This window comes from Microcaecilia unicolor, chromosome 1 (assembly GCF_901765095.1).
Source record: "Microcaecilia unicolor chromosome 1, aMicUni1.1, whole genome shotgun sequence".
NCBI classification, from domain to species: Eukaryota; Metazoa; Chordata; class Amphibia; order Gymnophiona; family Siphonopidae; genus Microcaecilia; species Microcaecilia unicolor.
The window spans coordinates 285,758,402-285,780,803 of NC_044031.1; the positions used below are offsets into that span (position 1 = coordinate 285,758,402).

The 22,402-nt window shown below is 41.2% G+C and overlaps 1 protein-coding gene across 1 annotated transcript in view; it reads left to right on the plus strand.

The window, feature by feature from the left end:
• Positions 1-7,330: 7,330 nt before the first annotated feature.
• ATF7IP (activating transcription factor 7 interacting protein) overlaps positions 7,331-22,402 on the plus strand; it is a 503,125-nt gene continuing 488,053 nt past the window's right edge. The window contains exon 1 of the mRNA XM_030207216.1: positions 7,331-7,459. The gene's annotated coding sequence lies outside the window, so the exon portion shown is untranslated. The remainder of the gene's footprint in view (positions 7,460-22,402) is intronic.

A 22,402-nucleotide genomic window follows, 5' to 3' on the forward strand; every position in this document is an offset into this window, starting at 1 on the left:
AACAAAATACATCTCTATGAAACAATGTATTTATTTTTATTTTGAGTTATAAAACCACTTGCCCCTGAAACATGTTCAAATCAGAATAATCCATTTGTGTATCTAAAAGAAACTTCTACAAAATAGATGAAGATGTGATTCCATGTGCCCCAATTAAAGGAGAGTTTAATTCTACTTCCATTTAATTTCAATATATTCTATCACCTTTATAACACCAGGCTTCCCAAGGCAGATTACAACAACAGTTAAGATAAACCCATCAAGAAACGGGACATCCTCACTGAAATCTGGACATCTGTATTGTATAGAACATTGAAGAAAAATGAGCTCAACCTATAGAGTTTATAATTGCAGTTTCTACCAGCTACAATAATTTTTGAAGCTGTTTTAGTGATATTCAATTGTTATTTCTTTTCTACTCCAGCTTTTAAGGCACTGCCTATCCAAACGAAACAGATGGGCCAACAATAAAAAATGACAAGGTGGATGCAGCAGCTCATAAGTTTGCTTGCTTTGTTTTGAGTGAACGGCAATGACGGCTGCGCGGGGGAATGGAAACAGATTAACCTTGCTTACAATGGGCTAGATTGGCTCACTTCCACTCCTGTCTATTAAACCTCCTTGGGCATCTCTTTCTGTCTTCCCCACCCCCCTCCTCCGTCTTACATCTTTCGCCCGCTCTCTACTGTCTGCGTGGTCATTTTCACTGCCCTGAAGCGTTCTCCCTCCGGCACCGGTGATCCACATAGTCAGCCTTCTGCCAGCATTGGAGACTTCCTCAGGCACTTCCCGCCTACTCTAATGCAAATGTAATCACCTCACTTGTTATTCCTATTTCCGTATCATGTATAAATATAGTAAATAGCACCGGTCCAATGAGCATGGAATAAAAAGAAGACGAACCCACACAACGCATGGAAACAACTTCAAAGAAAATATACCATAAGACAAACCAAAAGAATATATTACAAAACCGAAATTGGACCAAACTACAAAGACACACACAAACTCTTCCAGCTCGTGAACAAACTATTAGACATCACACCAGTCACAACCAACAGCAAAGATACACCAGGAGCAGATAAACTTGCGAAATACTTCAATGAGAAAATAATACAACTACGACTTAAAATACCTGTCAGCACCATCGACTACACCGTACTCCTAGACTGCCTAGACCCAGACCCTGGTGTATACCCAGCAGACAGAACCTGGACCAACTTCGAGATATTATCGGAAGACCTCATCTCACAAACGTTCAAAAGATTCACCAAATCTCACTGCAAATTAGACATATGCCCAAACAACCTCATGACATTTGCCCCTCAACAATTTATAACAGACTTAACGAACCACTTGAATTATATGTTACAAAATGGACTCTTCCCAAAGGAGAAAGGAAATATTCTACTCACCCCATAACCAAAGACGCAAAGAAAAGTGCGAATGAACTAACCAATTATAGATCAGTAGCATCCATTCCCTTATTAACCAAACTAACGGAAGGGATGGTGACCCAAACAACTCACTAATTATTTAGAGAAATTCTCAATACTACACGACTCCCAGTCAGGATTCCGAACCAACCACAGCACTGAACCAGTACTAGTTACTCTCATGACTAAGTTCAAACAAATGATTGCAACTGGCAAGAACATACTACTTTTACAATTTGACATGTCTAGCGCCTTCGACATGGTTGATCATGGAATACTACTACATATCTTCAAGTACTTCGGAATAGGTGGCAACGCTCTCAATTGGTTCAAGGGGTTCCTAACTATACGATCATACCAAGTGACATCTAATTCTACTACATCAGCCACATGGACATCTGAATGTGGAGTCCCACAGGGATCCCCCCTCTCACCGACCTTATTCAACTTAATGATGATACCCTTGGCCAAATTACTATCAAACCAAAACCTCAACCCATACATATACGCAGACAATGTAACGATCTACATCCCATTTAAACAAGATTTAAAAGGAAATTTCCAACGACATCAACCAAAGTTTACATATCATGCATTCATGGGCGGACGCATTTCGGCTGAAACTCAATGCCTTATACTCACCTCTCAACATAACACGAACAAATTCACCACCATTAACACACCTACACTGAATCTTCCAATCTCGGACACTCTATAAAAATTCTTGAAGTCACCATTGATCGACACCTAACACTTGAGAATCACGTGAAAAACACAACCAAGAAGATGTTCAACTCAATGTGGAAACTAAAAAGAGTAAGACCTTTCTTCCCAAGGACCGTCTTCCGAGGCCTGGTACAATCAATGGTACTCAGTCATTTACACTACTGCAACGCACTCTATGCTGGATGCCAAAGAACAAATAATCAAGAAACTTCAGACAGCCCAGAACACAGCAGCTAGACTCATATTCGGTAAAACAAAATATGAGAGTGCTAAATCCCTACAAGAAAAACTACATGGGCTCCCTCTTAAAGAACGCATCACGTTCAAAATATGTACCCTGGTCCACAAAATCATTCATGGAGATGCCCCAGCCTACATATCAGGCCTGATAGACTTACCACTGAGGAATGCTAAGACATCGTCCCGCACATTCCTTAACCTTCATTTCCCCAACTGTAATGGGCTAAAATACAAACTAACGCACGCGTCAACCTTTTCCTACTTGAGCACACATTTTTGGAACGCACTACAGCGTAACTTAAAATCGATCCATGAACTAACCAACTTCCACAAACTATTGAAGACCCATCTCTTTAACAATACATACCACAAAGACCAACAAATATGAACTCCTTCACACATACCCAGAATTGTCCTTTACTATCTGTTTGTTATATTAATATCATGCTTTAACATTATCATGTTACCCAAGATCCTTCTATAATACTAAATGCTTATTTCTTACATATCTCCATTATTCATGATTTATTGTAAGCCACATTGAGCCTGCAAAAAGGTGGGAAAATGTGGGATACAAATGCAATAAATAACAATAAATAAATCTGTGTTGAGGGCCATGTAAATTGATACTAAAGGCAACTGGCACAAAATTTGCTTAAAATTGCAGAAATTCCACATATTTGGTAGTTTTATTGAATAACAATTCAAACATTACCCTTTTTGCCAATTTTTATCTCATGACTCTCTTTGTATCTTCCACTGTTTGGGTGACAAAACTTTTCTGGCTTCAGAGTTGATGGAAATGTTTCTTAAAGATTCTCTGAATGCTACTGCATCACAAACATTTTGTAACCTCTGCCAGTCAAACATCCAGAATTTCCCAAACCTTAGACACAACAGTGCAGTAATCACGTTTATTTATTGGGCTTTGTTAACCACCTTTATTAATTAATATGCATACATACTCTTACCATTTAAAACTAGTAGAATATTGGAGTGGCGAAGAAACTAATCCATAGAGACAGCTGAACATTTATGTTCAACATGTTTATTGAGACCTTGTGCAAAACAGATACAACCATGAATCTTTATATACAAAAGTCCAAATTATCAATCTTATACATAAGTCAATAGTATAAGTCCTCATCAAATTGTTTTCTGTTTTTCACCTTCCCCCCTTTCCAAACCCTCATTTATGACAAACGCTTTTGACAGCGAGAGGTGGGAGTATAACAAAAGCAATACGGTATCAAAGCGAAATATTATGAAAACCCAGTCCAACCTTTTTCCCCTTCCCTTAACCCATGTCCCACCGTTATCACGAATACAGAAGTGCGTCCAATATGAAATCCATCCCCTATCCCCCTTCCCACCCCACACTTAAACCTATACTTTATATCTCTTATATCCATTAACTCAAGGGAGAAGCAGAATGGATGCAGCTGCACATTTGTATATTTTTGTGGAACTTCATCCCTCTGTTTTGTTGTTTTATTGTCAGGCCTCACGCAAGAACCCTATTTATTTTGCTTGTTTGTACTAAAAAGGGTGCTAAGGGGCTGCAAATTAGAAGCTATTTTACTGAAGTGTGGTAAAATCTGGGATTAGCATGTTCTAACATGGGACTTCCCCTGCACTAGACCCAGATTTAATGCTGTGCTTTTTTTTTAGGTTGTGCATCTGTACTACTATTAACACACAGAACCTGTAAAAACTTAACAAGGGAGCACTTAACACCTCCTATTTAGGAGGTGCTAAGTGTTTCCATATTAAATCTCCATCTTCCAGTTAGCATGTGCTAATCATAACACACTAGCAGGACAGCGCAAGAATACCCACTCTTTCCACTCATGACACCCTCCCTCAGAAAACTAAAAACTTGGGTTAATGCCCATAAACAGACAAAATACTGCAAAACACTCTAATCCATTTCTGCTGTGGTCTGTTAGCATGTGCTAACTGCATACAAAGGACTTAATGCCTTTTGATAGAAGGGCCCCCCCACTTGCTCTAAGATTTGTACAAGTTTAGTTCAGCTTTGGTGCACAGGTTTGTGGGTACCCAGATATAACAAAGGGGTTTTGTACATGAGCTAACCCTGTATGAAGCCTTGTGTAGACACTAGCGCACAGCATATTTAAATCCAGCGTAAAGAGACTACTAGCTGTTCTTGCAGAGAACTGCATAGAAGACAATGCCTGAAGACAACTGCAGGGTTGATAAAGCTTTAAAGGTTAGCTTGTTCTTCTGTGTTCACAGTTCTGGGGATTCATGCCTGATTCTTCCAGCCACTATTTTTTTTGATTCCACAAAAAAAGCATATGCTAAAAATATTTTGTTTTAGAAGAGCTGAACTATTGAGAGCTGTATAAATGCACAAGTATGCGCACAATTATGATTGCCACCTGATATGCGTATACACCTGTGCACGTGCTAGAATGCTATTCTGTGCATAATTATTATTGCAAACAATTTATATACAACATAACATTCTAACGTGGCTGTAGATGTGTGCATATGCAGCTCCAGATGTGATACCGTTTTTTTTTGTGCTTACATCTGTGTGCATATGCAACTAGTGTGATCTCCCATGTTAAAACTCACATTTTTTTCATACAGGATCTATTATCAAACTATTTGGTTACTACATTTGGAAGCTACAATTTATGCAAGAAGGGACCCTTTTACTAAGGGCGTAAAGCCTAACACGTGCTTAGTGAGTGAAAAAACTACTACTGCAAAATGTGTTAAGGTTTTGTGGTGTTTTGCCTGTTAGTGTGTGTTAAGCATACATTAACTATTTAAATATTTTTTTGGAGGGGCATCATGGGTGGAGAATGGTCTTGTATTAGGAGAATGGTCTTTATTAACCAGCTAGCACATTTCGCATTAGCAAGCGCCAATGCTGAGTTAATACAGGAGCACTCAGCACCTCCTAAATAGGAAGTGCTAAGTGCTCCTGCATTAATTTAGTCCAAGTTTCGCATACTAATAGAAAAAGTAGCAGGGACCTGCAAAAAACCCCCCAAACCAACAAAGCCCTAAATATTGCCACATTGAATCTCGTCTTAGCGCTTCTTAACATGGGACTTTACTGCACACTAAGCACAAATTCTAACTCCCTTTAGTAAAAGGGTCCTTAGGTGCAGTGTGTTTTTTCTAGCAAAAAAGGTGCCGGTACTCAAATGCTAGCCACCCTTCAAGAGTGGGGTGATCACTGAGAGACCCCCCCAAATAGCCAGGTCCCCTGCAAACCAGTCACACGAATCTATGACAAGACAGAATTGGTGTGTATAGCCTGAGCTCTATCATTAAAACTTGGGGTCCCATGGGTCAATTTTAGCAGACAATGGAAAAGGTGCCGGTACTCAGTACCCCCTCAAAAAAAGCCTTGCTTAAGTGTCAGTATACAGGTCTAACACAAGCTTACTGCTTCAGCTCCATTAACACATACTAATGTGTGGTCCAGGTGCATAAAATAGGACCTATTTAATAACACCACACACTGTGTGGTAGTGCCCATAAATCTAACCCCCTAGTAACATAACACACTGCTGTCTCAAGGGCGATGAGGAAAATATAGAATGTCCTCAAATTATATTGAAATGCTGTTTTAACAAGTCTTCTAAAGTACACAGAGAACTTTGAACTAAAGAGCCTGAAACCAGTAAAGAGGTGAGAAATGAAGTGTCGCGTTGTGTTGTTCATCAATGTACCTCATAACTCTGGCCAGCCATTGTTTTCTAAATATCTCCTTTGATGACACAAAACCCTCCTCCTGCTGTTTTCTACTATCTGGTTTCTCCTCTGCCAGTTGTTCATAGCCAAGAGCACAGTCACCAAACACTGGCACAGACAGAACTAGCTAGCTCCTCTAGCTGAGCACAACAGGAATTTCTCCAGTATGACAAAAGATATAGGTCAGGATTTAGGCATAGGCAACTGCCTGAAGTACAAAGTTTGAAGAAGCCAGACATACAGGCCAAAGAAAAGCAACTCCTACTTACTCTAGGGCCATGTGGCTAGTCTTGCCCGGGGCATTAAAAGTGTAAATATAGACCTCAAAATTAAAAAAACCAAACAACAACAACAACAACACAAACACCCTAGAGAAACATGTGGTATATTAATCCAATATTCCCATGTTGTGTCCTGAATGAGCAGAAAAAATAATATTTAACCAAAAATAATGTTTTTTGTATTGTTTTAGTTATACCATTTTATATCTCTGTATGTTTTTTGATAAATACATGACCTAATATACAATAGAGAATACATTTAGAAGGATTAGAATAGCTATTAATCTTAACAAATGTTTTATTGTTTTAATCTCGAATCTAATAGGTTTAGTAATAATACTAGGTTGAAAAAAGTGTTTAAACCCTTTTCTAACGGCAGAATTTGTTAATTTTGACATACTAAAGACGTTACCTCCTAAAATTTATTTTACAAATACAACCCCCCACCCCCAATATAACAAAGTATACGCTTAACCCTTGTATTATAGTTGTTATTAACTTTATGATGTCCAAAAAAAAAACTTTCTCCTCTTCAATATAAAACAACTGTGAGCTCCTCTTAAAATTTGTAGCTGTTGATCCACAGACAGAAACAGATTCTTCAGTCTAGTATTTGCCTCCCTGGCTTCAACCGTACAGCTAACAATTCAGTTCTACCTTAATAAAAACCACTCGTCGGAATGATCGCATCCCGCTCGCGCCAGTACCGGACAACAAAAGGGTGTACCCAAAAGCCACATTTTTTTTATTTAAATATCTTCCCAACTGCTTTGCATATTAACGATCACAGAACGTGCTAGTTGATTGGCTCACAGTAAGAAAGGGGGGCGTCTCTGCTTGTTGTAATTTGCATAACGGACTAGCGCATGCTGCGGGGGAGGAGGGGCAGGCTGTGTTCAGCCACTGCCACCTAGTTTGTTTGAATCTCTCTCGGCAAGAAGAAAGAGCGAGAACGGTGAAGGTGGGTGAGAAAATACGCTGGAGCTAGTCGAGGTGTGTCCGCCGATAGACACGAAGGAGATAGTGTTTTTTGTGAAGGTAGGTTGTGCCTTATTATTTTATTAATTTGTGTTTAGTTGCGTTGAAATTAGTTTTTTTTTTTTTGTTGGTAGTTCTGTTTTTCTTCCTGATGGCGATAGCGAGTCGAGATCGTTTCACTTTCTCTTTCTACGCATGCGCATAGCTGATAGCGCGGTTGCAACAGCTGCAGTGGAGCACGTGATCCAATGCATTGGTGTTGGACGCCTTGTGGCATGAGTCACGCATGCTCTGTACATTTCCCTCCTCAGTTGGGCGCCATTTAGGAAATTAGTATGTTTTTTTGTTTTAGTATGCCAACGTTTGAAGAAACAGTAATTTAACTTTGAGGCATTACTTTTAGGTATTGCAGATTGGTAAGAGAGGTAGGTAAATGTATATCTTGTTTGATGTTTTGAATATGGACAGGGTATAAAGATAATGTTTCTAATTGGAGATAAAAACATTTGTTTTTCTATTTTTGTTAATCTTGTAAATGTGTATTTTCTTCACTTCCACAAAAATGTTTTTTTTTTTTTAAGTGTGTGACTGGCAATTGAGTGATCATTTAATAAATCCATAGGTCTTAAACAATAAGGTTTGTTTAAATTGGTTCTAGATAGAAGGTACAAATGGTAAGTATTACAAAATGAATTCCCAGTTCAAAAATTAAAATCATGCAGCACATCTTTAATATTAAATGTTAGTTCTAGGGAGAAATGCATACGAAAGTTTCTACTGTTGTGGTTTCTTATTATTCATACTTTTTGTTTGTATTAACCCATTCTGGAAGAAACATTTAATCAAAGAAAGCATACTTGGTTTCTTTGGGTCTTTAAGGGCTTTGAGTACAGATGTAGAAATATATTCACAGATCATGCAATGTTATTGGTAACTGGAGATTTGCATTCTGTAAATAAAAGCCTGTACTTGAATTTAGTTTTTTCACTTGCAGGTCTGCAAGATTTGCAATGCTGTACCTGGGACTTTTAGATTGTGCTGCAGTATGACTTATTTTCACAATTGTTGAAAGACTGGTGTGTGCAGGCATGGTGTTAATATGTTAATTTCTGTACATTGTAATTTGAGTTTATTTTGTCATGTGATATGAGTTTTATTATGTTTAGATAGTGATTATGTATGTTTTTACTGTAATCCGCTTAGTTGTGGGCAGAGTGATTTTTAAATAAATATTGAAATCGAGGCATAAACATTTATGCACCATATTCCAACCAATGAGAAGTATGTTGTTGTTGGGATGCAGTGTAGATAAGTGATCAGTTAACGTTGAGATTTTTGCAACATGGGCATTATTATTTTGTCCCATAATACCTTTCATATTTGTGCATCTTAGAAATGTTCTTGTCATTTTGTAAATTAAAAATGTTGAATGTTAATTCCTGTTTTGTGGTTAGTGCCATGGACTTTGGATCCTGGGGAACTGAGTTCAATTCCACTGCAGCTACTTGTGACTCTGGGCAAGTCACTTAACCCTCCATTGCCCCTGGTACAAAATGAGTACCTGAATATATGCAAACTGCTTTGAATGTAGTTGCAAAAACCTCAGCAAGGCGGTATATCAAGTCCCATTTCCCCTTTCCCACTTGTGTAATCCCAGTATGCTTTTATTTGTGTTTTTTATGCCTGTATGAAGGTTGAATAAGGCTTATCTCAGTTGTAAAGTATTGAGAGCCACTTTATGCATGATTTATTTAACTTGTGTTCTGACTGGACAAAATGGCCTACTACTGTTTGAATATGTCTCTAATAAATCCTCTAATATTTTGTGAACGTTGTGTGTTTATTTTAAATTGGTAATGATATTTCTTAAAGCAGCAATAATTTTTTGACCATCCTCTTAGTATTAGCTTACTCATACTTGCATTTTGAATTTAGCTCATGATTTATTCAGCAGTAGCAGGAGGTGTTATGTTTATATATAGTAGGTATTTCCCTGTCCACAGATGAGCTTTACTAAAAATGTTAATATGCTACCACCATAGTGTGCAACTAACACCATTAATGTACATTATTTATAAATATTTACCATTCTGTAACCTAGTGTGCATTACCACATGTTAATATGGTAGTGCCTTTTAGTGAAATGTAGCCACAAGGTGGTTGTGGATAGTGCTTCTTGTGATCGTGCACAAATTACTTAATTAGTTGGATTTGAACCCTGGTTTCCCTGGTTCTCAGCTTGCTTGAACACTGGGTTCTGTTCTTTCTCATATCCTGGTTTTGTTCCTAGATCACTTTACTTTTGTAAAACATTAGGGGGCTCTTTAGCTTAGTTTGTATCAATTCTGTTGGGTGCGCGCTAAATGCCAAGAAGCCCTATTTTATACCTGTGGGCTTTTTAGTATAAGCTCATGCTAATTTTGTTAGCACGTACTAAGCTTTAGTAAAAGGGACCCTAGGAACATTAACACACTTTATTATTGATGTATCCTTTTGTGTCTTTTTTTTTTTTAATTGGGAAGACGTGTCTGTTATGTTTTATTTTTTTAGCTGATTCTACATTGTGTTTTTTACACATGATTCTGAGGAGGATCTATATAGTACCATTTTCTCTCACTGAGATTTTCAGTGATGGTGCTCATTAAGTCAAAGGAACATTCAGAATTTTTATTTAAGTGCCAGAATTAAATATCTAATATAAAATAATTGCTGATGTTTTATTTAGAAATTTGTGGGTAGTTCTGTAAAGGGCTGCCTAATTCTAGGCAGCTGTAAGGTGAGTAAATGGCATCTTACAGATTTACTTATTAACAGAAAAGTGCACCCCGTGATTTGATGGTGTATATTTTGTCAGTGGTAATATGCATGCATGAGTGGAGTTTGGCTGGAGTGCACAGGTCTGCATGTAAAAGATAGAATCCTGTCAACGTATAGGTGGAAGCTTTTATATTAGCCATAGAGGCTATAAAGAAAAGTGTATTTTTTTACAGAATAAAATTAAAGTAAGTGCTCTAACTAGTACCTGTAGGAGGTACCCTGTTACTGAATTTTATATTAGTGTAGTGCTACGGTTTTAAACATTAATACCAAAGCTTATCATGCTGTGAATCAGTTTAGAGCCTGTAAAATTATCTAAATTCTGTTGTACTAAAAAGGAGGAGTGATGTTTTGGCAATAGCGTTAATAAAGTGCAGTAATATTAGAATTAGCATTATTGACTATAGAGAGAGAATGTCCCATGTAAATAGTAGTTGCTAAGTAAGGGTTCCTTTTACTAAACTGCATTAGATGCTAACGTGTGCCTTGTTTTGGCATGTGCTAACTGAGCTTTAATTATTATTATTTTTTTTTTTTAGGGTGTTTTAGGGGACTTTCAATGCTTCCTAAATAGGTGGCAGTAAGCTCACGGTAATTAAAAAAAAAATGGCAGCGTGCTAATGGTAATGTTGGTGCATGGCCATAAACTAAATTAATGGAAAATAAGGGGGTTTATACCCACTGTAAAAATGGCCTTAGCACATGGGAAAGACCTACGTAAGGGCGTGCTGGGGCCAATTTTTACTGCAGCTTTGTAGACACCTAAATGAGCAGTTCAGTATAATTATTTTCTAGAATATTTTTATTGTACTTGTAGGTTTGACCCAGATAATCCAGTTCTGCTAATATCTTTGTATTTTATAAGTGCTTTGTTTTGGCTTAAACTTTTATTTGAAAGCATGCCTTGCCTATTTAGATATAAAAAAAATAGATACAAGCTCACTTTTATAAACGTGAAACTCTTCTTTTGCAGTAGAACATTTCTGTACGATATGCTTTACTGTCTGACTGTTTCTCAATCTTTTCTGTAGGCATTCTGATTTTTAGTATATTCTTACTGAATATGCATGAGAGATTTGTATAGATATGTCTTGAATATGCAAATCTTACCTTGTTCATGTTCATTATGGCAGCAGTAAAACCCCGACTGGCTAGGGTGCCTTGAGAGGGTTGTGAAACATTAAAAAAAAATTAACATTCAATAGAGAAGCCCTCCCCAAATCATAATTGATAGTTATTTTATTTGATTGGCGAGAACAGTTGCTAAAGGATAAAAAATACAATGTTAATAAAAGTCATGCTGCACATGCCTGATGGATCAGGAATACTTTTCTTTTCCAAGGCTCAAAGATGTACCTCTTCCGGGTTGAGGGAGGAGCCCAAAAGATATTCTGCTCCATCCAGAGATCCTCAAGAAGTACTTCTAACACTGCAGACTCTTCCGTGGGATCAGAGGGAGATTGACTAGATGAAGAATAGGTCTCTGGTTAGCTGTGGTGCTTATTCATAAGAATGATCCATGAAAAATCTTATTTGGTATTTGGACATATTTTCTACCTGATAGGCAAATGGATGGGGAGACAGTAAACTTATCCTGCTGAGTTATCTGTCCAATGTAGCATGTTGTATGGAGCCCCAGGACTTGATTTTCAGTTCTGAACTCCCATTTCCTCTAGGCACAAAACTTAGGATTTGGCTGTGACTGCTTGGCTGCGAGTCAAGTGCTTTGTGTCCTGCCAGTTGCGTTTATGATGATACCATAGTGTCCCTGCTAGGAAGAATAGTTGAATTGAAACAGTACGGTTGCAGAGGAAGAAGTAAAGTAATTGAATAACAGGAGACCAGCAAAGCAAGATGGCTGAGAGCAGCAATACTCGTGGTGATCCTTCATTGTTGACATATAAACCAAAACAGAAGGTCCTGTTTACTAAGCTGCACTAGGCGTGCTAACGATAGACACCATTATATTCCTATGGGTGTCTCTAGCGTTAGCATGTGCTAATTTTTGACGCGCGCTAAACAATTTGCGCACCTACAGCATGGCTTAGTAAACAGGGCTCAGAATCACTTAAAACTTGCTTAAAGCAGTTAAGGTAAATAATACAAGTGATACTTAAAGTACCAATCTCTAAGAACTTGTAAATATATTTTAAAATTATTTTGTTAGCAGAGAAATAGACCTTAGTCAAACCACTGGCTTAGTATTTAAGCACTAAACAATTAGTGGTGTATTGGGTCCTAACATCTTTGCTAATTAAAAAAAAAACCCAATAAAACAAAACCTAAGAATTATTACTGAACTGCTTCAAGTGATTTACTAGTAATATCAAATTAATACTGTAGAAAAATGTCCGTAATAAAAATCTAAAATATTTGGGGGCCCTGTTTACTAAGTTAGCGTGCTACAGTGGTTGCTTAGTAAACATGGCCCTTGGTCTGGTATCATGTGTAGCAATAGACCTGTCAAATGGCCAAATGTTCACTTTAATTTCAAACTCTAATATTGTCAACATAGTAAGAGACAAGTCATACTGCCAACAATAGCCAGTGTATCAAGGCAAACTCATTCATACAAGCTGTGCTCATATGTCCATTTTAGAATTTTTCTTGTATGAAACTACATATGTTTCAAAAGAAAACATCTTTAATAATCTGCATCAAATAATAGTATTTCTAAAAAAAATCGGAGTAACCTTTTCTAGTTGAGTAATCTCAACTGTCCCATGTTAGAAATGGTTGCAAGGAGTTGTTCATTAAAAATATGAAAAGATCACATGAATCCTCTCATTGTCTAGTCAAGAATGCCATGTTTTTGGCATTCCTTGATTCATTAGATGCTTTGATTTATAAACATTAAAACAGGATAATTAAAACCAAAGCGTTTAGTTCAGAGTTCAATTAGAACACATAGAGGCTCATTTTTGAAAGAGAAAAACGTCCAAAAAGCACCATTTGATTAAATTTCTTCTCATCATTTCCAAATCTGTACTTTCGAAACCTATCTACAGTGGTGGAAATAAGTATTTGATCCCTTGCTGATTTTGTAAGTTTGCCCACTGACAAAGACATGAGCAGCCCATAATTGAAGGGTAGGTTATTGGTAACAGTGAGAGATAGCACATCACAAATTAAATCCGGAAAATCACATTGTGGAAAGTATATGAATTTATTTGCATTCTGCAGAGGGAAATAAGTAGTTGATCCCCCACCAACCAGTAAGAGATCTGGCCCCTACAGACCAGGTAGATGCTCCAAATCAACTTCGTTACCTGCATGACAGACAGCTGTCGGCAATGGTCACCTGTATGAAAGACACCTGTCACCAGACTCAGTGAATCAGTCAGGACTCTAACTCTACAAAATGGCCAAGAGCAAGGAGCTGGTCTAAGGATGTCAGGGACAAGATCATACACCTGCACCAGGCTGGAATGGGCTACAAAACCATCAGTAAGACGCTGGGCGAGAAGGAGACAACTGTTGGTGCCATAGTAAGAGAAATGGAAGAAGTACAAAATGACTGGTCAATCGACAAAGATCTGGGGCTCCACGCAAAATCTCACCTCGTGGGGTATCCTTGATCATGAGGAAGGTTAGAATCAGCCTACCACTACAAGGGGCGACCTTGTCAATGATCTCAAGGCAGCTGGGACCACTGTCACCACGAAAACCATTGGTAACACATTACAACATAACGGATTGCAATCCTGCAGTGCCCGCAAGGTCCCCCTGCTCCGGAAGGCACATGTGACGGCCCGTCTGAAGTTTGCCAGTGAACACCTGGATGATGCCGAGAGTGATTGGGAGAAGGTGCTGTGGTCAGATGAGACAAAAATTGAGCTCTTTGGCATGAACTCAACTCGCCGTGTTGGAGGAAGAGAAATGCTGCCTATGACCCAAAGAACACCGTCCCCACTGTCAAGCATGGAGGTGGAAATGTTATGTTTTGGGGGTGTTTCTCTGCTAAGGGCACAGGACTACTTCACCGCATCAATGGGAAGAATGGATGGGGCCAGTTACCGTACAATTCTGAGTGACAACCTCCTTCCCTCCGCCAGGGCCTTAAAAATGGGTCGTGGCTGGGTCTTCCAGCCACGACAATGACCCAAAACATACAGCCAAGGCAACAAAGGAGTGGCTCAGGAAGAAGCACATTAGGGTCTGGAGTGGCCTAGCCAGTCACCAGACCTTAATCCCCATTGAAACTTATGGAGGGAGCTGAAGCTGCGAGTTGCCAAGCGACAGCCCAGAACTCTTAATGATTTAGAGATGATCTGCAAAGAGGAGTGGACCAAATTCCTCCTGACATGTGTGCAAACCTCATCATCAACTACAGAAGACGTCTGACCGCTTGTGCTTGCCAACAAGGGTTTTGCCACCAAGTATTAGGGCTTTGTTTGCGCCAGAGGGATTAAATACTTATTTCCCTCTGCAGAATGCAAATAAATTCATATACTTTCCACAATGTGATTTTCCCGGATTTAATTTGTGATGTGCTATCTCTCACTGTTACCAATAACCTACCCTTCAATTATGGGCTGCTCATGTCTTTGTCAGTGGGCCAACTTACAAAATCAGCCAAGGGATCAAATACTATTTCCACCACTGTATGCAATTCATTTGCAGTGCGTCCAAATCACAAGGGGATGTGTGTGGGGTTTCGCCCTCTTCATTCAACTGAAACTGCACTTACAAAGTTTCCAATGACCTGTTACTGGCCAGATCCAAAGGTCTCTATTCATCCTCATCTATCCTCATCCTTCTCGATCTATCCGCCACTTGTGACACTGTTGATCACAGCTTACTCCTTGATACATTGTCTTCATTTGGATTCCAGGGCTCTGTTCTTTCCTGGTTCTCCTCCTACTTTTAGTGTTCTTCCTGGTTCTCCTCCTACTTTTAGTGTACACTCTGGTGGATCTTCTTCCACTTCTATCTCACTACCAATCGTGTACCTCAGGGTTCTGTTCGCGGTCCTCTCCTGTTCTCTATCTACACTTCTTCCCTTGGCTCTCTGATATCATCCCATGGCTTTCAATACCATCTATACGCTGATGACTCCCAGATCTACCTCTCTACCCCCGAAATCTCAACTAGCATCCAGACCAATGTATCAGCCTGCCTATCTGATATCGCAGCCTGGATGTCTCAACGTCATCTGAAACTTAACATGGCCAAAACCGAGCTTCTCATCTTTCCCCCTAAACCCACCTCTCCTTTCCCCCCTTTCTCTATTTATGTGGATGGCATTCTCATTCTCCCTGTCTCATCAGCGCGTAACCTTGGGGTCATCTTCGACTCCTCTCTCTCCTTCTCAGCTCACATTCAGCAGATTGCCAAAACTTGTCATTTCTTTCTCTATAACATCAGCAAAATTCTGTCCCTTCCTCTCCGAGCACTCTACCAGAACCCTTATCCACACTCTTATCACCTGTCGCCTAGATTTTTGCAACCTGCTTCTCACCGGCCTCCCACTTAGCCATCTCTCTGTTCAATCAGTCCAAAACTCTGCTGCGCGACTCGTTTTTCGCCAGAGTTGCTATGCTCACATTAGCCCTCTCCTCAAGTCACTGCACTGGCTCCCTATCCGTTTCTGCATTCAATTCAAACTTCTCTTACTGACCTATAAGTGCATTCCCTCTACCGCTCCCCAGTACCTCTCCACTCTTGTCTCTCCCTACGTCCCCCTCCTCGGGGACTCCGTTCTGTGGATAAATCTCTCTTGTCTGTCCCCTTCTTCTCTACTGCTAATTCCAGACTCCGTTCCTTTATCTCGCTGCACCGCACGCCTGGAATAGTCTTCCCGAGCCTGTACGTCTAGCCCCGGCTTTGGCCATTTTCAAATCCAGGCTAAAAGCCTACCTCTTTAAACGCTGCTTTTGACTCCTAACCACTACTCACTTGCCCTGTACCCTTTTATCTCCACCTCTTTAATTCCCTTACCTCTTAGTTGTTCTGTCTGTTTGCCTATCCTATTTAGATTGTGAGCTCTTTGAGCAGGGACTGTCTTTTCATGTATGGTGTACAGTGCTGCGTATGCCTTGTAGCGCTATAGAAGTGATAGTAGTAGTAGTAGTAGTGCCTAACTCTTGGACGTTTTATAGCCATAATGGAACAAAACCAAAATGTTTTGGTCTAGACCTGTTTTTCTAACTAATAAGACACAAAAAGGTGCCCCAAGGATGATCCCCCTTACTCCCCCCAGTGATCACTGACCCACCCCATCCCCCCCAAATCTGAATAAAATAGTACTCACCAGCCTCTGTGACAGCCTCAGATGTTATAGCCAGGTCCATTAGAGGATCATGCAAGTCCCTGGAGTAGTGTAGTAGTGCCACAGGGTGCAGTTCACAGGAGACAGGTGAACCTAGGCCCATACCTCCTCCTACCTGTTACACTTATGGTGGTGGAAACTGTGAGCCCTCCAAAATGCACTAGAAAACCACTGTACCTAAATGTAGATGCCCTCTTCACCCATAAGGACTATTGTAGTGACGTACAGTTGGAGATAGTGGGTTTTGGAGGGCTCTGCAGATAAGATAAGGGAGCAACTGTGAGATGTGTGCCCGGGAGCATTTATATGAACTCCACAGGGGTGCCCCATTGCTCTCCTGGGATGTCTAAGGGACCAGTCTGCAAAAATGCTGGCTCCTCCTATATTCCAATAGCTTTTGTGTTTTTTTGTTTGAAAATGGCCTAAAAAGGTAAACGCAACAAAACCTTGTTCGAAATGGTATTTAGAAAAAAAGTCATTTTTTTCCAATTTCTATTTTATTTTAATTTAATTAATTTATTTAAAATGGTTACTTCCTTAGCGTCCTTCCAGATCAGCCCAGAAGACTGGTGGGTTGTGCACGTCTTCCAGCAGGTGGAGACTGAAAACACTGATTTTTGTGATAGCCGATAAGAGCCCATCTCGGCCCCTGTAAGCCTCGGTATTCTCCAGGTGAAAGACGTGGTGAACCCTTCAGTCTCAGTCTTTATTTCTATCTTTTATTAAAAAAACAAAACAACAACTTGGTAGAGTAGTATTTTTCTCTGTTCGCCACTGGGTTTGTAGTAGCTGGCAGAGGCTGAGACCCTCGGGGGTTCTGTTGCCTCGGGGGGGGGGGGGGGTGCACACTCGTGGCTGTCACTCCTCCCCTGTCTCCCCGAGCTTTCCTGCTCTAGGAGGCCTCCACCCCTTCGAGAAAAGAGTGTTGCAGTGCCAAGAGGAACAGTCAGAGTGTGTTTAATTAAAAAAAAAAAAGCCGACGACTTCCATTACAGCGTTTTAATGGAGTTTTATTGGGTAAGAAAAAAATAATGACCAACGTGGCTCCGCTTATTTCCTTGTTTAGTGGCTGTTTCCCCTCAGAGGCTCGAGATGGCTCCACCAGTGTCATGGCTGAAAAGTTATGCCTGTGTTCAGTGTGTCAATATCCTTGTCTCTCTGCGACTGGCATTTGTAAAATCTGCTCCGCTTCGGATTCTGTGGTTCAGACTTTCACAGCTGATGCGGGACCTTGCTCTATAGTGGCTCCCGTTGTAATGGCAGTTTCTTCAGAGCACGGCATGGTCGGTCAGTCGGGTCTGGTTTTGGTGGGAACATCAGCCATCTGGATTTGGCGTTCTCGGTGTAGCCTACAGCGCAACCGTCACAGCAGGTTCAGAGGTTAGAGTTGGAGTCTGCAGTAAAGAATGACACAGGGACAAAATTTGTCTCTGTGTGTTCTGTCTCCGTTCCCATCCCGTCCCTGTGGGCTATGTTCTCATCTGCAGAAGCCTCAAATACTTATGATTTTGTATTTCAAACTTTTTATTAAGTATAATAAGGAACGTTATGCTATGTAACTATTGTGTATAAATTACAAATAGAAAACAATAATAACGAGCAGCTATAATAACCCTCCCCACCACCACCCTTTACCCTCCAACCTGAAGAATAGCTGACTTTTACTACCCCAAGGAATCCTAATCCTCCCTGTTAACATGTCCAGGGGTACAAAATACAACCCGTTCTGTATGCCCTAGAGGGGAGAAATATGCCCTATGAAGCACTATTATGATTTTTTTGAATCTGTGGATGATAAGAAGTCATCAGCAATCTCAGGATTCAGTCTAGCTCTCCTGTTTTCCACAGTCCCTCCTGCAATAGAAGATGTCTTCTTAGAAGATGTGCTGGTAGCAGGATGTACAGGATCACCCACACAAATTTTGCTAGCTGTGGCCAGCATGTTTGCTTGTTTTTTCCAAAAATAAAAATCTTGTCGTCCTCATCAATCAAACATAATAACAGTCCAGTTCATTAACAGGCTTCAAAGTAGAAAGTGACACAGGGACAAAAGTTTGTTCCCGTCCTCATGGGCTCTGTCCGTGCCCCATCCCTGCGGTACCGCTGGACCCCGTCCATTCTCTAGCCTGTAGCTCTGCAGAGAATGATCCCTGAGGGGGGATTTCCTTCTGAATTTGTTTTAGCACTGTAACAGGGCATTTTTAATTTAACAGTCCCTATCCTCTGGCTATTGTGGCTCTCAGGGCAACTGACTCTGGGACCAAATGGGCCCGAGTGCACTGGGAGGATTAGGAGTTCCCTTTGGAGATTGAGGCAGAATCCCTTGGGGGAGATCTGATGGACTTGGATGTGGACACTGAGGAGTTTGGGGCTGAGGAAGATGTTTTTACTTCCCAAGTGGACCCTTTGGTAGCAAGGGTCTTTCATAAGGAGAACCTTCAGGAGCTTATTGTGCTAATTTCTTCTGTGTTGAATTTTGAGAAAGTACAGGAGGTTTCAGTGCAGTGCAAGGTGGATCCCTTGGTTAAGGGAGTCTGTAAGTCATAGGTCGTTTCCTATGCATCAGGACACTGGGGATATTGTCCAGGCGCAGTGGGATATTCCAGATGCCCCTTTCTGCTTAGCTCGCTCTATGGTTAGACTTTATCTGGTGCTAAGTAGGATGAGGACTGGCTCAAGCCCCCAGTGGTGACGTGTTTTTTTTTTTAGTGACCGGGAAAAATACTGTACCTGTAGATGGTGGTATGGCTCTGAGACTCTCGGGACCGTCACAGACAGTCTCTTTTAAAGCATTATTTGATGTCTTGGCCTTGGCTGTGCAAGCGGCCATTTCCGGGGCATTGGTAGCATGGGCGTGCTTCTGATGATCAGAGAGAGTATTGGACAGAGGCGCGAATGACTTTTCCTTACTGGACCAGGAGGTAGATTGAGATGGGTTCTACTTTTCTGTTTGGATTCACTTTATGACCTGCTGCAGGTGTCTGTGAAGTCCATTGCGTTGAGTGTGGCTGCACGGAGGTGTCTCTGCCTTTGGGGCTGGTCAGCGGATGTGGCCTCAAGGTCGAAGCCAAGTAAGTTTCCTTTTTGGGGATCATTGCTGTTTGGTGAGGAGTTGAATATGTTAAGAGTTTTGGGGGAATCGTCCTGAGACCTTTGGCAGGGGGAGTTTCAGCAACTAGAGGGCATGAATGTGGACGCAATACCAGATGTTTTTGGGTGAGCAGAGGTGCTACCTTTCAAAGGCCCTGTTACTACCAGCGTATGCAGTCCTTTTGTGGGGGCCGGGACACTGGTTTTGCTTCCCAGTTCGAAGTTGTCCTGCTCAGTGAAGGTGTTCACGCCCATCCTCAATCCAGTGGGAGCACGGTTGTAAGAGTTCTTTGGAAGATGGGTTCTCGACAGTATTTGCGACGGCTACACTCTCGAGTTTGCTCATTCCCTGCCAGATGCCTTTTGGAATGCCTCTGTCAGTCACGTTTAAAGGTCTGAGTGATTAGAGACACCATGACCAGGTTAGTTGCCCTGCGGGTGGTTTTTCCCTGTGCCGAACAGGGCACAGGATGGCATTCCATCTGTTTTGTGGTCCCGAAGAATCTTCCCATCGTAGATCTCAAAAAGTTCAACTGTGCTTCTCCATTCCAGATGGAAACGTTGCAGTTGGTTATTGTAGCCGTGCGTTTTGCGAATTTCTCACGGCACTGGATTTGACAAAGGCTTATTTGCACATTCTAATTCACCAGGTACACCAGCGTTTTCTTCAATTTGTGGTGTTGGGTCAGCATGTTCAGCCTTGCGACTGCTCCCAGGACCTGTACCGAGATCATGGTGGTAGCAGCAGTTGCCCTTCGCTGGCAAGATAGTCAGGTCCATCCTTACCTAGATTGGTTAATACCGGGCGAAGTCGTATCAGGAGAATTGTCAGGCGATTGCACAGGCGGTCCTTTGGTTCGCGGTGTTGAGTCAGCATTTTCAGTTTTTGTTCGATGCTGTTCAGCAGCCTTGTGACAGCCCCCAGGACCTTTACCAAGATCCTGGTGGTAGTAGCAGCTGCCTTTTGCTGTCAGGATGTTCAGGTCTGTTTGTACCTGGACAGTTGGTTGATCCGGGCAAAGCCGTATTGGGAGAGTTGTGAGGAAACTGCACAAGTGGTCCAGTTCTTGGAATCCTTAGGATGGGGTGATCAACCCTGCTCAAGAGTCGTTTAGTTCCAGCACAGACCTTGGAGTATCTAGGGGTCTACTTTGACAAGCTTCAGACAAGGGTGTTCCTTCCATTGCCATGAATGCTCAAGCTGCAAAGTCATGTACGCACACTTTGAAGTCGCAAAGCTCTGTGTGCTCGGGACTATCTTCAAGTGTTAGGTTCGATGGTGGTGACCATAGAATTGGTGTGACCATAGAATCTGCAGTGGGCCAGGGCTCACATGAGTCTGCAGCAGTCGTTTCTCTCCGGGTGGTCACCTCAGTTGGACTCCTTGTGGTGCAAGTTACCTCTACCAGCGAAGGTGTGTCAGGATCTATGGTGGTGGCTCCGTACGAGCAACTTGTCGAAAGGTTTACCACTGGACCCTCCATCCTACTACTACTATTACTTATCATTTTTTATAGGGCTACTAGACATACGCAGCGCTATATGCTTGAACATGAAGAGACAGTCACTGGTCTACAGAGCTTACAATGTACACAAGACAGACAAACAGGACAAATATGGGATAAGGGAAATACTAAGGTGGGAATGATAAAACAGACATGACATGGGTACTGAAGAAGTGAATAGGGGTTAGGGTTAGGAATTAAAAGCAGCATAAAAAAAGGGAAAGGGACTTGATATACTACCTTTCTGTGTTTTTTGCAACTACATTCAAATCGGTTTACATAGTATATATAAGTGCTTATTTGTACCTGGGGCAATGTAGGGTTAAGTGACTTGCCCAGAGTCACAAGGTGAACTTTTAGCTTAGATTTGAAGATGGCCATAGATGGAGCTTGATGTACTGGCTCAGGAAGTCTATTCCAGGCATATAGTGCAGCAAGATAAAAGGAATGGAGTCTGGAGTTGGCAGTGGAGATGAAGGGTACAGATAAGAGAGATTCACCCAAAGAACAGAGTTCCTGGGAGGAGTGTAGGGAGAGATAAGGGTGGAGATGTACTGAGGAGCTGCAGAGTGAATGCACTTGTAAGTCAATAAGAGGAGTTTGAACTGTATGTGGAAATGGATAGGGAGCCAATGAAGTGACTTGAGGAGGAAGGCTAATATGAGCATAGAGACACTGGCAGAAAAGTCATGCAGCAGAATTTTGAATAGATTAAAGAGGAGAGAGATGGTTTAGTGGGAGATGTTTGAGATCAACTTGCAGTAGTCTAAGCTAGAGGTGATAAGAGTGTGGATAAGGGTTTTGGTAGTTGCTCAAAAATAAAAGGCCAAATTTTTGGTGATATTATAGAGAAAGAAATGTCAGGTTTAGCAGTCTGTTGGATATGTGCAGAGAAAGAGAGAGGAGTCAAAGATGACCCCAAGGTTATGAGCTGATGAGACCTGGGAGGATGGAGAGTGTTATCCACCGAGATAGAGAATGGGGAAAAGATATGAAGTTCAGTTTTGGTCATGTTTAGTTTCAGGTGGTGGTGAGACATCCAGGTAGCAGTGTCAGACAGGCAGGCTGATATTTGGGCCTGGATTGCTGCTGATTTTCTGGTGTGGAGAGATAGATCTGGGAGTCATAGAGCATAATGGTGATACTGAAAATCATGGGATGAGATCAGAGCACCAAGGGAAGAAGTATAGATGGTGAAACAGAGGTTCCAAGACAGAGCCGCGAGTACACCGTAGAAGTGGAGGAGGATCCACCAGAGTAATACACTAAAAGTACGATGAGAGAGATGAGAAAGAAAACCAGGAAAGAACAGAGCCCTGA